Source organism: Cryptomeria japonica, unplaced genomic scaffold, assembly GCF_030272615.1.
Source record: "Cryptomeria japonica unplaced genomic scaffold, Sugi_1.0 HiC_scaffold_32, whole genome shotgun sequence".
NCBI classification, from domain to species: domain Eukaryota; kingdom Viridiplantae; phylum Streptophyta; class Pinopsida; order Cupressales; family Cupressaceae; genus Cryptomeria; species Cryptomeria japonica.
The window spans coordinates 898,018-912,500 of record NW_026728854.1 but is presented as its reverse complement, the minus strand read 5'-3'; the positions used below and the strand labels follow the sequence as shown (position 1 = coordinate 912,500).

The window sequence follows — 14,483 nt, the reverse complement described above, 5'->3', positions numbered from 1 at the left end:
CACCTCGGCTGGGTTGCGCGCCCTGGTGCGCACCAAGGAGCGCTCCGAAGTGTGCTCCAAGGTGCGGCGTGCACGAAGTCGGAGCCCGGTTTGCCCCGGGTGCGCACCTCGCGTGCACCTTCGCCGCGGTGGGCACCTTGGCTGGGTTGGGCACCATTGAGCGCTCCGAAGTGTGCTCCAAGGTGCGCACCATGGCCCTCCAAGGTGCGCAGCATGGCGTGCACGAAGTCGGAGCCCGGTTTGCCCCGGGTGCGCACCTCGCGTGCACCTTCGCCAGGGTGGGCACCTCGGTGCGCACACCTTCTCAATGTTTTCTTGCCTTTTCTGGAAATTGGTGAAGGCAGCGCATCAAAGGTGCGCACCTCGGTGTGCTCCGAGGTGCGAACCCGAGAGCGCTCCGAGGTGCCCACGAAGTCGAAAGTCGGGTTAATTGCATTGTTTTCCCCGGGTGCGCTCCGAGGTGCGCAACATCGGTGCGCACCAAGGAGGGCTCCGAAGTGTGCTCCAAGGTGCGCACGATTCGGAGCTCGGTTTGCCCGGGGTGCGCACACCTTGGCTGGGTTGCGCACCCTTTGTGCGCTCCAAGGTGCGCACGAAGTCGGAGCTCGGTTTGCCCCGGGTGCGCACCTTCGCCAGGGTGCGCACCTTGATGCGCACGCCTTGGCTGGGCTGCGCACCTTGGTGGGCGCCATGGTGCGCACCTTTCGTGCGCTCCAAGGTGCGCACGAAGTCGGAGCTCGGTTTGCCCCGGGTGCGCACCTTGGTGGGCGCCATGGTGCACTCCGAGGTGCCCAAGATTGGTGCGCACCAAGGAGCGCTCCGAAGTGCGCTCCAAGGTGCGCAGGTGCGCGCGAAGTCGAAAGTTGGGTTAATTGTCCGGTTTGCCTCGGGTGCGCACCTTGCGTGCACCTTCGCCAGGGTGGGCGCCTTGGTGCGCACACCTTGGCTGGGCTGCGCACCCGGGCGCGCACACCTTGGCACCCGCGTTTCCTTCATTTTAAATTTTTTTTTTTTACAATCTCTCAAGTGGGAAATTCTATAATCTCAACTTTTTTTGCCTTTTCAGGAAACTTTTGAATGGAGCGCATCATTGGTGCGCTCCGAAGTGTGCTCCAAGGTGCGCACCTCTGGTGTGCTCCAAAGCTCTCTCCAGCTGCGTGCACCTGCCCCGGCCGCGCACCCGGCCCCGCCCAGCTTCGCTCACCTGTCCCGGGCGTCTGGTGCGGAACCTTAGAGTAAGAAACATCACCGTGCACCTTGGCCAACGTGCGCGACTCGACCGAGCGCGCACTGGCCGAGGTGCACACCGATTTCACCTGGGTGCGCGCGCAGCACCTCGGGCGCACCGGGGTGCGCGCACAACGCCCGGGTTGCACCGTGGCCTGTGTGCTCGGGGCGCCTCGGGTGCGCGCTCGGTGTCGCCCCCCGCGCGCGCGGTAGTGCGGGCAGCGCACCCCGGCCCGGCCCGGCCCCGACGAGAACGCAAACGGGCAAAAGGTTTATTCAAATAGCATTGCGACGCCCGGCGAAAAACTAAGAAAGGGTGCAACACCGGGACTTCCCGGGAGGTCACCCATCCCAGTACTACTCCGGCCCAAGCGCGCTTAACTGCGGAGTTCTGATGGGATCCGGTGCACTAACGCTGGTATGATCGCACCCGTTATGAGCTTGTCGCAGTGTGTACTTAGCAAACCGCGACCCACGTGCGAATCCACCCCGGCCACCCACCCCCGTCGAGGTGCACACCCTCCCTCGCGAAGTGCGCCCCGTTCGCCAAGTGTGAGCCCTGCCCGGGTGCGCGCACCTTGCTAGGGCGTCGGGTGTGCACCCGGCCCGGCCTACGTGCGTGCACCTGGACGGGGCGTCGTGTGCGTGCAGTGTCCCGTCTGCAACGCGGTGCCCACACACCACCTCGGGCGCAACGACCTGCGCTCACATGTGGGCCGAGTGCACCTTGGTGCATGTTCGGGGCGCCTCGGGTGCACGCTCGATCTTGCCCCGGTGCACCAAGGCGCTCGGTTTGCCCCGGGTGCGCACTTGGTGCAAGGTGGGCACCCAAAATAGGGATCAAGCACCAAAACACAAGTTTCGGGATGCAAAATGGGACCCAAGGACCACAAATGCGTTCCAAGACCCATGATGGGTCCACGAGAACAAAAATGTGTTCCGAGACTTAATAAACAAATATTGGGTTTTAGGAGAAGAAACATGCTCTGATGCCCAAAACGAGAATCGACCCCGAAAAGGCCACAGGCCAAAAGTGGGATGCGAGACAAAAAAAAATGGGACCCGAGGACCAAAATTGGGTTCCCAGGTCGAAGACAGGGCAACCGGACAAGAAACGACCTCTAAGGCTCGAAATGAGTCCCGACGACTAAAACTTGACAAGAAGCACCCATCAGGCACCCAACTCGACACCCATGGGATGCCGACCCACCCGGGCTTCCACCTAGCACACCTTGGCACCCACCCACCCTCGCACCCAACCTCGCACCCAACTTAGCACCTTTGAACCCACATTGGCACTCACCCTGACCCTGGCACCTTGGAACCCACATTGGCACTCACCTTGACCCTGGCACCCACCTTTGCACTCACCTTGGGACCCACCCTGGCTCCCACCTCGGCACCCACCCAGACACCCACCTTGGTTCCTTGGCACCCACCTTGGATCCTTGGCACCCACCCCGACACCCACCTTGGCACGCAACTTGGCTACTTGCCACCCACCTTGGCTCCTTGACGCCCACCCCGACAACCACCCCGTGACCTACCCTGGCTAGGGTTGGTGCACACCCACCCTGGTGCCCACCTTGGCACCCACCCCATGACCCACCTTGGCACGCACCTTAGTACCCACCCCGTTACCCACCCTAGGACCCACCCCGTGACCCACCTTGGCCAGGGTGGGTGCCTTGGTGCGCACAACTTGCCTGGGCTGCACACCAGGGCGGGCTCAAGATGGCACCCGCGTTCCGTTTTTTTCACTATCTTTCAAAACGGAAATTTTAAAATCTCGTTTTTTTTTTTTTTTTGCCTTTTCTGGAAATTAGTGAAGGCAGCGCATCAAAGGTGCGCAATGCTGGTGCGAACCCGGGAGCGCTCCGATGTGTGCTCCAAGGTGCGGCGTGCACGAAGTCCGAGCCCGGCTTGCCCCGGGTGCGCACCTCGCGTGCACCTTCGCCGGGGTGAGCACCTTGGCTGGGTTGCGCGCCCTGGTGCGCACCAAGGAGCGCTCTGAAGTGTGCTCCAAGGTGCGGCGTGCACGAAGTCGGAGCTCGGTTTGCCCCGGGTGTGCACCTCGGGTGCGCACCTCGCGTGCACCTTCGCTGCGGTGGGCACCTTGGCTGGGTTGCGCGCCTTGGTGGGCACCATGCAGTGCACGAAGTCGGAGCCCGGTTTGCCCCGGGCGCGCACCTCCGCCAGGGTGGGCACCTTGGTGCGCACAACTTGCCTGGGCTGCGCACCAGGAAGGGCTCAAGATGGCACCCGCGTTCCGTTTTTTTCACTATCTTTCAGAACGGAAATTTTAAAATATCGTTTTTTTTTGCCTTTTCTGGAAATTAGTGAAGGCAGCGCATCAAAGGTGCGCAACGCTGGTGCGAACCTGGGAGCGCTCCGATGTGTGCTCCAAGGTGCGGCGTGCACGAAGTCGGAGCCCGGTTTGCCCCGGGTGCGCCCTGGTGGGCACCATGGTGCGCACCAAGGAGCGCTCCGAAGTGTGCTCCAAGGTGCGGCCTGCACGAAGTCGGAGCCCGGTTTGCCCCGGGCGTGCACCGCGGGTGGGCACCTTGGTGCGCATGCCTTGCCTGGGCTGCGCACCAGGGCGGGCTCAAGATGGCACCCGCGTTCCGTTTTTTTCACTATCTTTCAAAACGGAAATTTTAAAATCTCATTTTTTTTTGCCTTTTCTGGAAATTAGTGAAGGCAGCGCATCAAAGGTGCGCACCTCGCTGCCCACCACGGTGCGCAACGCCGGTGGGCACCCGGGAGTGCTTCGAAGTGTGCTCCAAGGTGCTGCGTGCACGTTGTCGGAGCCCGGTTTGCCCCGGGTGCGCACCTCGCGTGCACCTTCGTCGGGGTGGGCACCTTGGCTGGGTTTGCCCCGGCTGCGCTCCGAAGCGGGGTTATTGGAGCGCCGCCTCTTTTTTTGTCGGAGCGTTTGGTGGGGTTTCTCGCATTGGCTCTTCCCAGGCCCGGTTGCCACCCTGGCGCGCACGAAGTCGGAAGTAGGGTTAATTGCCCGGGTGCGCACCTTTGCCAGGGTGGGCACCTTACCTGGGCTGTGCACCAGGGCGGGCTCAAGATGGCACCCGCGTTCCGTTTTTTTCACTATCTTTCAAAACGGAAATTTTAAAATCTCCTCTTTTTTTTGCCTTTTCTGGAAATTAGTGAAGGCAGCGCATCAAAGGTGCGCACCTCGCTGCCCACCTTGGTGTGCTCTGAGGTGCGCACCCGGGAGCGCTACGAAGTGTGCTCCAAGGTGCGGCGTGCACGTTGTCGGAGCCCGGTTTGCCCCGGGTGCGCACCTCGCCTGCACCTTGGCCGGGGTGGGCACCCTGGCTGGGTTTGCCCAGGGTGCGCTCCGAAGCGGGGTTACTGGAGCGCCCCCTCTTTTTTTGTCAGAGCGTTTGGTGGGGTTTCTCGCATTGGCTCTTCCCAGGCCCGGTTGTTGGGTGCGCTCCCACCCTGGCGCGCGCGAAGTTGGAAGTTGGGTTAATTGCCCGGGCGCGCACCTTCGCCAGGGTGGGCACCTTGGTGCGCACACCTTGGCTGGGCTGCGCACCAGGGCGGGCTCAAGATGGCACCAGCATTCCCTTTTTCTCACTATCTTTCAAAACGGAAATTTTAAAATCTCGTTTTCTTTTGCCTTTTATGGAAATTAGTGAAGGCATCGCATCAAAGGTGCGCACCTCGCTGCCCACCTTGGTGTGCTCCGAGGTGCCCACCACGGTGCGCTCCGAGGTGCCCACCACGGTGCGCAACGCCGGTGCGAACCCGGGAGCGCCCCGATGTGTGCTCCAAGGTGCGGCGTGCACGAAGCCGGACCCCGGTTTGCCCCGGGTGCGCACCTCGCGTGCACCTTGGTGCGCACACCTTGGCTGGGTTGCGCGGCCTGGTGGGCACCATGGTGCGCACCAAGGAGCGCTCCGAAGTGTGCTCCAAGGTGCGGCGTGCACGAAGTCCTAGCCCGGTTTGCCCCGGGTGCGCACCTTCGCCGCGGTGGGCACCATGGCGTGCACGAAGTCGGAGCCCGGTTTGCCCCGGGTGCGCACCTCGCGTGCACCTTCGCCGGGGTGGGCACCTCGGCTGGGTTGCGCGCCCTGGTGCGCACCAAGGAGCGCTCCGAAGTGTGCTCCAAGGTGCGGCGTGCACGAAGTCGGAGCCCGGTTTGCCCCGGGTGCGCACCTTTGCCGCGGTGGGCACCCTGGTGCGCACCATGGCGTGCACGAAGTCGGAGCCCGGTTTGCCCCGGGTGCACACCTCGCGTGCACCTTCGGCGGGGTTGCGCGCCCTGGTGCGCACCAAGGAGCGCTCCGAAGTGTGCTCCAAGGTGCGGCGTGCACGAAGTCGGAGCCCGGTTTGCCCCGGGTGCGCACCTCGCGTGCACCTTCGGCGGGGTTGCGCGCCCTGGTGGGCACCATGGTGCGCACCAAGGAGCGCTCCGAAGTGTGCTCCAAGGTGCGGCGTGCACGAAGTCGGAGCCCGGTTTGCCCCGGGTGTGCACCTCGCGTGCACCTTCGCCGCGGTGGGCACCATGGCGTGCACGAAGTCGGAGCCCGGTTTGCCCCGGGTGCGCACCTCGCGTGCACCTTCGCCGCGGTGGGCACCATGGCGTGCACGAAGTCGGAGCCCGGTTTGCCCCGGGTGCGCACCTCGCGTGCACCTTCGCTGGGGTGGGCACCTCGGCTGGGTTGCGCGCCCTGGTGCGCACCAAGGAGCGCTCCGAAGTGTGCTCCAAGGTGCGGCGTGCACGAAGTCGGAGCCCGGTTTGCCCCGGGTGCGCACCTCGCGTGCACCTTCGCCGCGGTGGGCACCATGGCGTGCACGAAGTCGGAGCCCGGTTTGCCCCGGGTGCGCACCCCGCGTGCACCTTCGCCGGGGTGGGCACCTCGGCTGGGTTGCGCGCCCTGGTGCGCACCAAGGAGCGCTCCGAAGTGTGCTCCAAGGTGCGGCGTGCACGAAGTCGGAGCCCGGTTTGCCCCGGGTGCGCACCTCGCGTGCACCTTCGCCGCGGTGGGCACCTTGGCTGGGTTGGGCACCATTGAGCGCTCCGAAGTGTGCTCCAAGGTGCGCACCATGGCCCTCCAAGGTGCGCAGCATGGCGTGCACGAAGTCGGAGCCCGGTTTGCCCCGGGTGCGCACCTCGCGTGCACCTTCGCCAGGGTGGGCACCTCGGTGCGCACACCTTCTCAATGTTTTCTTGCCTTTTCTGGAAATTGGTGAAGGCAGCGCATCAAAGGTGCGCACCTCGGTGTGCTCCGAGGTGCGAACCCGAGAGCGCTCCGAGGTGCCCACGAAGTCGAAAGTCGGGTTAATTGCATTGTTTTCCCCGGGTGCGCTCCGAGGTGCGCAACATCGGTGCGCACCAAGGAGGGCTCCGAAGTGTGCTCCAAGGTGCGCACGATTCGGAGCTCGGTTTGCCCGGGGTGCGCACACCTTGGCTGGGTTGCGCACCCTTTGTGCGCTCCAAGGTGCGCACGAAGTCGGAGCTCGGTTTGCCCCGGGTGCGCACCTTCGCCAGGGTGCGCACCTTGATGCGCACGCCTTGGCTGGGCTGCGCACCTTGGTGGGCGCCATGGTGCGCACCTTTTGTGCGCTCCAAGGTGCGCACGAAGTCGGAGCTCGGTTTGCCCCGGGTGCGCACCTTGGTGGGCGCCATGGTGCACTCCGAGGTGCCCAAGATTGGTGCGCACCAAGGAGCGCTCCGAAGTGCGCTCCAAGGTGCGCAGGTGCGCGCGAAGTCGAAAGTTGGGTTAATTGTCCGGTTTGCCTCGGGTGCGCACCTTGCGTGCACCTTCGCCAGGGTGGGCGCCTTGGTGCGCACACCTTGGCTGGGCTGCGCACCCGGGCGCGCACACCTTGGCACCCGCGTTTCCTTCATTTTAAATTTTTTTTTTTTACAATCTCTCAAGTGGGAAATTCTATAATCTCAACTTTTTTTGCCTTTTCAGGAAACTTTTGAATGGAGCGCATCATTGGTGCGCTCCGAAGTGTGCTCCAAGGTGCGCACCTCTGGTGTGCTCCAAAGCTCTCTCCAGCTGCGTGCACCTGCCCCGGCCGCGCACCCGGCCCCGCCCAGCTTCGCTCACCTGTCCCGGGCGTCTGGTGCGGAACCTTAGAGTAAGAAACATCACCGTGCACCTTGGCCAACGTGCGCGACTCGACCGAGCGCGCACTGGCCGAGGTGCACACCGATTTCACCTGGGTGCGCGCGCAGCACCTCGGGCGCACCGGGGTGCGCGCACAACGCCCGGGTTGCACCGTGGCCTGTGTGCTCGGGGCGCCTCGGGTGCGCGCTCGGTGTCGCCCCCGCGCGCGCGGTAGTGCGGGCAGCGCACCCCGGCCCGGCCCGGCCCCGACGAGAACGCAAACGGGCAAAAGGTTTATTCAAATAGCATTGCGACGCCCGGCGAAAAACTAAAAAAGGGTGCAACACCGGGACTTCCCGGGAGGTCACCCATCCCAGTACTACTCCGGCCCAAGCGCGCTTAACTGCGGAGTTCTGATGGGATCCGGTGCACTAACGCTGGTATGATCGCACCCGTTATGAGCTTGTCGCAGTGTGTACTTAGCAAACCGCGACCCACGTGCGAATCCACCCCGGCCACCCACCCCCGTCGAGGTGCACACCCTCCCTCGCGAAGTGCGCCCCGTTCGCCAAGTGTGAGCCCTGCCCGGGTGCGCGCACCTTGCTAGGGCGTCGGGTGTGCACCCGGCCCGGCCTACGTGCGTGCACCTGGACGGGGCGTCGTGTGCGTGCAGTGTCCCGTCTGCAACGCGGTGCCCACACACCACCTCGGGCGCAACGACCTGCGCTCACATGTGGGCCGAGTGCACCTTGGTGCATGTTCGGGGCGCCTCGGGTGCACGCTCGATCTTGCCCCGGTGCACCAAGGCGCTCGGTTTGCCCCGGGTGCGCACTTGGTGCAAGGTGGGCACCCAAAATAGGGATCAAGCACCAAAACACAAGTTTCGGGATGCAAAATGGGACCCAAGGACCACAAATGCGTTCCAAGACCCATGATGGGTCCACGAGAACAAAAATGTGTTCCGAGACTTAATAAACAAATATTGGGTTTTAGGAGAAGAAACATGCTCTGATGCCCAAAACGAGAATCGACCCCGAAAAGGCCACAGGCCAAAAGTGGGATGCGAGACAAAAAAAAATGGGACCCGAGGACCAAAATTGGGTTCCCAGGTCGAAGACAGGGCAACCGGACAAGAAACGACCTCTAAGGCTCGAAATGAGTCCCGACGACTAAAACTTGACAAGAAGCACCCATCAGGCACCCAACTCGACACCCATGGGATGCCGACCCACCCGGGCTTCCACCTAGCACACCTTGGCACCCACCCACCCTCGCACCCAACCTCGCACCCAACTTAGCACCTTTGAACCCACATTGGCACTCACCCTGACCCTGGCACCTTGGAACCCACATTGGCACTCACCTTGACCCTGGCACCCACCTTTGCACTCACCTTGGGACCCACCCTGGCTCCCACCTCGGCACCCACCCAGACACCCACCTTGGTTCCTTGGCACCCACCTTGGATCCTTGGCACCCACCCCGACACCCACCTTGGCACGCAACTTGGCTACTTGCCACCCACCTTGGCTCCTTGACGCCCACCCCGACAACCACCCCGTGACCTACCCTGGCTAGGGTTGGTGCACACCCACCCTGGTGCCCACCTTGGCACCCACCCCATGACCCACCTTGGCACGCACCTTAGTACCCACCCCGTTACCCACCCTAGGACCCACCCCGTGACCCACCTTGGCCAGGGTGGGTGCCTTGGTGCGCACAACTTGCCTGGGCTGCACACCAGGGCGGGCTCAAGATGGCACCCGCGTTCCGTTTTTTTCACTATCTTTCAAAACGGAAATTTTAAAATCTCGTTTTTTTTTTTTTTTTGCCTTTTCTGGAAATTAGTGAAGGCAGCGCATCAAAGGTGCGCAATGCTGGTGCGAACCCGGGAGCGCTCCGATGTGTGCTCCAAGGTGCGGCGTGCACGAAGTCCGAGCCCGGCTTGCCCCGGGTGCGCACCTCGCGTGCACCTTCGCCGGGGTGAGCACCTTGGCTGGGTTGCGCGCCCTGGTGCGCACCAAGGAGCGCTCTGAAGTGTGCTCCAAGGTGCGGCGTGCACGAAGTCGGAGCTCGGTTTGCCCCGGGTGTGCACCTCGGGTGCGCACCTCGCGTGCACCTTCGCTGCGGTGGGCACCTTGGCTGGGTTGCGCGCCTTGGTGGGCACCATGCAGTGCACGAAGTCGGAGCCCGGTTTGCCCCGGGCGCGCACCTCCGCCAGGGTGGGCACCTTGGTGCGCACAACTTGCCTGGGCTGCGCACCAGGAAGGGCTCAAGATGGCACCCGCGTTCCGTTTTTTTCACTATCTTTCAGAACGGAAATTTTAAAATATCGTTTTTTTTTGCCTTTTCTGGAAATTAGTGAAGGCAGCGCATCAAAGGTGCGCAACGCTGGTGCGAACCTGGGAGCGCTCCGATGTGTGCTCCAAGGTGCGGCGTGCACGAAGTCGGAGCCCGGTTTGCCCCGGGTGCGCCCTGGTGGGCACCATGGTGCGCACCAAGGAGCGCTCCGAAGTGTGCTCCAAGGTGCGGCCTGCACGAAGTCGGAGCCCGGTTTGCCCCGGGCGTGCACCGCGGGTGGGCACCTTGGTGCGCATGCCTTGCCTGGGCTGCGCACCAGGGCGGGCTCAAGATGGCACCCGCGTTCCGTTTTTTTCACTATCTTTCAAAACGGAAATTTTAAAATCTCATTTTTTTTTGCCTTTTCTGGAAATTAGTGAAGGCAGCGCATCAAAGGTGCGCACCTCGCTGCCCACCACGGTGCGCAACGCCGGTGGGCACCCGGGAGTGCTTCGAAGTGTGCTCCAAGGTGCTGCGTGCACGTTGTCGGAGCCCGGTTTGCCCCGGGTGCGCACCTCGCGTGCACCTTCGTCGGGGTGGGCACCTTGGCTGGGTTTGCCCCGGCTGCGCTCCGAAGCGGGGTTATTGGAGCGCCGCCTCTTTTTTTGTCGGAGCGTTTGGTGGGGTTTCTCGCATTGGCTCTTCCCAGGCCCGGTTGCCACCCTGGCGCGCACGAAGTCGGAAGTAGGGTTAATTGCCCGGGTGCGCACCTTTGCCAGGGTGGGCACCTTACCTGGGCTGTGCACCAGGGCGGGCTCAAGATGGCACCCGCGTTCCGTTTTTTTCACTATCTTTCAAAACGGAAATTTTAAAATCTCCTCTTTTTTTTGCCTTTTCTGGAAATTAGTGAAGGCAGCGCATCAAAGGTGCGCACCTCGCTGCCCACCTTGGTGTGCTCTGAGGTGCGCACCCGGGAGCGCTACGAAGTGTGCTCCAAGGTGCGGCGTGCACGTTGTCGGAGCCCGGTTTGCCCCGGGTGCGCACCTCGCCTGCACCTTGGCCGGGGTGGGCACCCTGGCTGGGTTTGCCCAGGGTGCGCTCCGAAGCGGGGTTACTGGAGCGCCCCCTCTTTTTTTGTCAGAGCGTTTGGTGGGGTTTCTCGCATTGGCTCTTCCCAGGCCCGGTTGTTGGGTGCGCTCCCACCCTGGCGCGCGCGAAGTTGGAAGTTGGGTTAATTGCCCGGGCGCGCACCTTCGCCAGGGTGGGCACCTTGGTGCGCACACCTTGGCTGGGCTGCGCACCAGGGCGGGCTCAAGATGGCACCAGCATTCCCTTTTTCTCACTATCTTTCAAAACGGAAATTTTAAAATCTCATTTTTTTTTGCCTTTTATGGAAATTAGTGAAGGCATCGCATCAAAGGTGCGCACCTCGCTGCCCACCTTGGTGTGCTCCGAGGTGCCCACCACGGTGCGCTCCGAGGTGCCCACCACGGTGCGCAACGCCGGTGCGAACCCGGGAGCGCCCCGATGTGTGCTCCAAGGTGCGGCGTGCACGAAGCCGGACCCCGGTTTGCCCCGGGTGCGCACCTCGCGTGCACCTTGGTGCGCACACCTTGGCTGGGTTGCGCGGCCTGGTGGGCACCATGGTGCGCACCAAGGAGCGCTCCGAAGTGTGCTCCAAGGTGCGGCGTGCACGAAGTCCTAGCCCGGTTTGCCCCGGGTGCGCACCTTCGCCGCGGTGGGCACCATGGCGTGCACGAAGTCGGAGCCCGGTTTGCCCCGGGTGCGCACCTCGCGTGCACCTTCGCCGGGGTGGGCACCTCGGCTGGGTTGCGCGCCCTGGTGCGCACCAAGGAGCGCTCCGAAGTGTGCTCCAAGGTGCGGCGTGCACGAAGTCGGAGCCCGGTTTGCCCCGGGTGCGCACCTTCGCCGCGGTGGGCACCCTGGTGCGCACCATGGCGTGCACGAAGTCGGAGCCCGGTTTGCCCCGGGTGCGCACCTCGCGTGCACCTTCGGCGGGGTTGCGCGCCCTGGTGCGCACCAAGGAGCGCTCCGAAGTGTGCTCCAAGGTGCGGCGTGCACGAAGTCGGAGCCCGGTTTGCCCCGGGTGCGCACCTCGCGTGCACCTTCGGCGGGGTTGCGCGCCCTGGTGGGCACCATGGTGCGCACCAAGGAGCGCTCCGAAGTGTGCTCCAAGGTGCGGCGTGCACGAAGTCGGAGCCCGGTTTGCCCCGGGTGCGCACCTCGCGTGCACCTTCGCCGCGGTGGGCACCATGGCGTGCACGAAGTCGGAGCCCGGTTTGCCCCGGGTGCGCACCTCGCGTGCACCTTCGCCGGGGTGGGCACCTCGGCTGGGTTGCGCGCCCTGGTGCGCACCAAGGAGCGCTCCGAAGTGTGCTCCAAGGTGCGGCGTGCACGAAGTCGGAGCCCGGTTTGCCCCGGGTGCGCACCTCGCGTGCACCTTCGCCGCGGTGGGCACCATGGCGTGCACGAAGTCGGAGCCCGGTTTGCCCCGGGTGCGCACCCCGCGTGCACCTTCGCCGGGGTGGGCACCTCGGCTGGGTTGCGCGCCCTGGTGCGCACCAAGGAGCGCTCCGAAGTGTGCTCCAAGGTGCGGCGTGCACGAAGTCGGAGCCCGGTTTGCCCCGGGTGCGCACCTCGCGTGCACCTTCGCCGCGGTGGGCACCTTGGCTGGGTTGGGCACCATTGAGCGCTCCGAAGTGTGCTCCAAGGTGCGCACCATGGCCCTCCAAGGTGCGCAGCATGGCGTGCACGAAGTCGGAGCCCGGTTTGCCCCGGGTGCGCACCTCGCGTGCACCTTCGCCAGGGTGGGCACCTCGGTGCGCACACCTTCTCAATGTTTTCTTGCCTTTTCTGGAAATTGGTGAAGGCAGCGCATCAAAGGTGCGCACCTCGGTGTGCTCCGAGGTGCGAACCCGAGAGCGCTCCGAGGTGCCCACGAAGTCGAAAGTCGGGTTAATTGCATTGTTTTCCCCGGGTGCGCTCCGAGGTGCGCAACATCGGTGCGCACCAAGGAGGGCTCCGAAGTGTGCTCCAAGGTGCGCACGATTCGGAGCTCGGTTTGCCCGGGGTGCGCACACCTTGGCTGGGTTGCGCACCCTTTGTGCGCTCCAAGGTGCGCACGAAGTCGGAGCTCGGTTTGCCCCGGGTGCGCACCTTCGCCAGGGTGCGCACCTTGATGCGCACGCCTTGGCTGGGCTGCGCACCTTGGTGGGCGCCATGGTGCGCACCTTTCGTGCGCTCCAAGGTGCGCACGAAGTCGGAGCTCGGTTTGCCCCGGGTGCGCACCTTGGTGGGCGCCATGGTGCACTCCGAGGTGCCCAAGATTGGTGCGCACCAAGGAGCGCTCCGAAGTGCGCTCCAAGGTGCGCAGGTGCGCGCGAAGTCGAAAGTTGGGTTAATTGTCCGGTTTGCCTCGGGTGCGCACCTTGCGTGCACCTTCGCCAGGGTGGGCGCCTTGGTGCGCACACCTTGGCTGGGCTGCGCACCCGGGCGCGCACACCTTGGCACCCGCGTTTCCTTCATTTTAAATTTTTTTTTTTTACAATCTCTCAAGTGGGAAATTCTATAATCTCAACTTTTTTTGCCTTTTCAGGAAACTTTTGAATGGAGCGCATCATTGGTGCGCTCCGAAGTGTGCTCCAAGGTGCGCACCTCTGGTGTGCTCCAAAGCTCTCTCCAGCTGCGTGCACCTGCCCCGACCGCGCACCCGGCCCCGCCCAGCTTCGCTCACCTGTCCCGGGCGTCTGGTGCGGAACCTTAGAGTAAGAAACATCACCGTGCACCTTGGCCAACGTGCGCGACTCGACCGAGCGCGCACTGGCCGAGGTGCACACCGATTTCACCTGGGTGCGCGCGCAGCACCTCGGGCGCACCGGGGTGCGCGCACAACGCCCGGGTTGCACCGTGGCCTGTGTGCTCGGGGCGCCTCGGGTGCGCGCTCGGTGTCGCCCCCGCGCGCGCGGTAGTGCGGGCAGCGCACCCCGGCCCGGCCCGGCCCCGACGAGAACGCAAACGGGCAAAAGGTTTATTCAAATAGCATTGCGACGCCCGGCGAAAAACTAAGAAAGGGTGCAACACCGGGACTTCCCGGGAGGTCACCCATCCTAGTACTACTCCGGCCCAAGCGCGCTTAACTGCGGAGTTCTGATGGGATCCGGTGCACTAACGCTGGTATGATCGCACCCGTTATGAGCTTGTCGCAGTGTGTACTTAGCAAACCGCGACCCACGTGCGAATCCACCCCGGCCACCCACCCCCGTCGAGGTGCACACCCTCCCTCGCGAAGTGCGCCCCGTTCGCCAAGTGTGAGCCCTGCCCGGGTGCGCGCACCTTGCTAGGGCGTCGGGTGTGCACCCGGCCCGGCCTACGTGCGTGCACCTGGACGGGGCGTCGTGTGCGTGCAGTGTCCCGTCTGCAACGCGGTGCCCACACACCACCTCGGGCGCAACGACCTGCGCTCACATGTGGGCCGAGTGCACCTTGGTGCATGTTCGGGGCGCCTCGGGTGCACGCTCGATCTTGCCCCGGTGCACCAAGGCGCTCGGTTTGCCCCGGGTGCGCACTTGGTGCAAGGTGGGCACCCAAAATAGGGATCAAGCACCAAAACACAAGTTTCGGGATGCAAAATGGGACCCAAGGACCACAAATGCGTTCCAAGACCCATGATGGGTCCACGAGAACAAAAATGTGTTCCGAGACTTAATAAACAAATATTGGGTTTTAGGAGAAGAAACATGCTCTGATGCCCAAAACGAGAATCGACCCCGAAAAGGCCACAGGCCAAAAGTGGGATGCGAGACAAAAAAAAATGGGACCCGAGGACCAAAATTGGGTTCCCAGGTCGAAGACAGGGCAACCGGACAAGAA

At 63.5% G+C, this 14,483-nt stretch overlaps 3 non-coding genes across 3 annotated transcripts; all 3 read right to left on the bottom strand.

Annotated features, from left to right (window-relative positions):
- Positions 1 to 1,540: 1,540 nt before the first annotated feature.
- On the bottom strand, positions 1,541 to 1,659 carry LOC131861641 (5S ribosomal RNA). The gene has a single exon (XR_009360674.1). It is a non-coding gene; the product is annotated as a 5S ribosomal RNA (ribosomal RNA).
- Positions 1,660 to 7,648: 5,989 nt separating this feature from the next.
- LOC131861639 (5S ribosomal RNA) lies at positions 7,649 to 7,767 on the bottom strand. Its single transcript, XR_009360673.1, has one exon. It is a non-coding gene; the product is annotated as a 5S ribosomal RNA (ribosomal RNA).
- A 5,915-nt stretch (positions 7,768 to 13,682) lies between these two features.
- On the bottom strand, positions 13,683 to 13,801 carry LOC131861624 (5S ribosomal RNA). The gene has a single exon (XR_009360658.1). It is a non-coding gene; the product is annotated as a 5S ribosomal RNA (ribosomal RNA).
- Positions 13,802 to 14,483: the final 682 nt, after the last annotated feature.